At 41.5% G+C, this 2,583-nt stretch overlaps 1 non-coding gene across 1 annotated transcript; it reads left to right on the forward strand.

Annotated features, from left to right (window-relative positions):
- The first annotated feature begins 2,099 nt into the window (after nt 1–2,099).
- Nucleotides 2,100–2,172, forward strand: TRNAE-CUC. Its single transcript has one exon. It is a non-coding gene; the product is annotated as a tRNA-Glu (tRNA).
- Nucleotides 2,173–2,583: the final 411 nt, after the last annotated feature.

Consider the following 2,583-nt stretch of genomic DNA (forward strand, 5'->3'; position numbering starts at 1 on the left):
ACTTGTCCAAGGTCACTGCTAAGTACCTGGCAGAGCAGAGGCTTGAATCCTGTTGAATTTACTAAGCCATACTTGCTGTTCCATTTATTCAGAGGAAATGTTTGCTCTTTAAATAAATAAAAACAAGACTGTATAACTAGAGTAAAAGAATTAATGTCAAATTTTCCATAATGAAAATCTCCCTAACTTGCCCTGCAAATGTATCCTAGAGGACAGCCTAGAAGTCCCCTAAGGAGGCATAACTCTCTTTCCAATATGCCATTGGCCAAGTTCTGCTGCCGAGGGAAAGGCAGGGAGTATGGCTATTTATTAAATAGACTTGCTTCTGACACCATCATCAGAACAATTTGAACCAAGAACTCTGCTGGCTTTAAGAAAATCACCATGTTAAGTGAATTCTTGAAATAATTTTTACTTTCCTAGACACTTCAGATGGGCCCAACTACCTCCTGAAAGGATTTTGAAATAGTCATCCAGGAGATATAGTCATTATTGATTTTGTTCTGAACTCTTAACCACAAGTGGCTACAACATCAGTTATTAACGGCCTTATCATATTGACACAGGGCCATGAGCTAACCAAGATAGAGGAAACCATGTGTACACTCCAGGACGGAACACTCGGTTTAGAGTTAGCAGAGTCCTGGATCCAGCACCAATTAACTCTATAACCTCAGACAAATCACCTAAACTTGCTGGTGCTCACTTTCTTCATCTGTAAAATCTTTAAAATGATAACACTTCCTTTATAGGTTTTTATGAAATCTGGATGACATAATGTATTTTAAAATTCTGAAATATCTGCAAACCTGTAAGCATTTCATAAATGTGATGTATTATAATCCTTCTGGTCCAAGGATCTGAAAACTCTGTGGCTTCCGATTCATATTAACAGCCAAAGAGGCAGACGAGTCCCAGTCAAGTTAGAAATAGAGGCTGCAACTTTAGCAGCTGATTCTGGACTAAGTAATGGGCTGCTTAATAACAGAAGTTATTGGCTTGCTGCAAAACAAAACAAAACAAAGCAAAACCAAAAACACAAATGTGTTTCATTAGATTGAAATGCAAAAGGACTGTGAGAGAAGCCTGGCACTAAGTTCTGAGGCAAAATTGGCCCAAACCTCGGCACGATCCAACTTTCTCAGCACATGTTACTTCTACAGATTTTACTCTCCTCCAAAAGTTTCCATGTGATGCTCAGAATCCCACGCTTATCACACCACATATCATCAAATCCCCTTAGCAGGGAACAGGGCTCAGGAGAAAGACCCACAGGTCAGAAACCTAAAGAATAATTTCACCAAGACCAAATTAGAACAGAGCCACAAGCTACAAGGACAGAGCCTTTCAGATGTCAAGGTCTAGTGTAAGTAAAAATGGTCACTGTTTGGGCAAGTTGGTGGCCAGACCTGCAGTGGGGCAGAGGATAAACTCCATCAGCACTAGAAAGTCATCTTCTTTCCAAAGCCTTCCCTGGTATTCCCTGCCTCACTTCAGCAAGGCATCAAGCACTTAACTCCTGTGTTCATCTTTAGGAAGATGATTTTTTTTTAAAGATTTTATTTATTTATTTGACAGAGACACAGCGAAAGAGGGAACACAAGTAGGGGGAGTGGGAGAGGGAGAAGCAGGCTTCCCACTGAGCAGGGAGCCCGATGCGGGGCTCGATCCCAGGATCCTGGGATCATGACCTGAGCTGAAGGCAGACACTAAACGATTGAGCCACCCAGGTGCCCCTAGGAATATGATTGAAGACTCTGCTTCTTGGCCTTTCCTGATTTTGCTCACTAAACATTGCCTGAGCACCACCCATTGTTTGTATGCTGGAAGTTTTGTTCATAGGATTAGAAACAGAGTGCCTACTGGTTACCTGGTCACAAGCACTGGACATACCAACTGGACAGCCCAATCTCTGGCTGAAAGAAATGTTCAACTGAGGCTTTTTAGGTTGCAGGGGTGGTACCTGAGCTGAAGGGTGGATCAGAGCCAGACCTTCAGACAAGAGTGAGGGTGAGGGATATTCTAGGCCAAAAGAACAACATGAGCTAAGAAGAGACACAGAACACCATGATGCATTTAGAATCTTTATGTTCAGGGGCACCTGGCTGGCTCAGTTGGTAGAGCATGTGACTCTCGATCTCAGGGTTGTGAGTTCAAGCCCCATGTTGGGCGCAGAGCCTACTTAAAAGAAATTTTAATTAATTAAAAATAAATAAATAAATAGAACCTTCATGTCTATATGGCTGGACTACAGGCTGTGTGTGGCTGAGAGGAGGCGGGAGAGGAGGCTAGAGAGATAGGCAGGGGCCAGATCATGAAAAGCCTTATAATACCATGAGGACAATGCAAAGACTTTGAAGGGTTTTAAGCACAGAAGTGAAATGATTAGATGTGCATTTAAATAAACAGCAAGCCATATGTGTTCCAAGTAAAATTTGGAAAATCAGAAAAGCACCAAAAACCTATAAAAGATTTATTGAATATACTGGACACACTATAGCTCTAGGAAGAAACAACTTTTTATTCTTTCTCCTGCTGCTCTAGAAAACTCATTCTAGAATGAAATCCTTAGTTTTTCTGATC

This window comes from Neomonachus schauinslandi, chromosome 6, assembly GCF_002201575.2.
Source record: "Neomonachus schauinslandi chromosome 6, ASM220157v2, whole genome shotgun sequence".
In the NCBI taxonomy this organism is placed as follows: domain Eukaryota; kingdom Metazoa; phylum Chordata; class Mammalia; order Carnivora; family Phocidae; genus Neomonachus; species Neomonachus schauinslandi.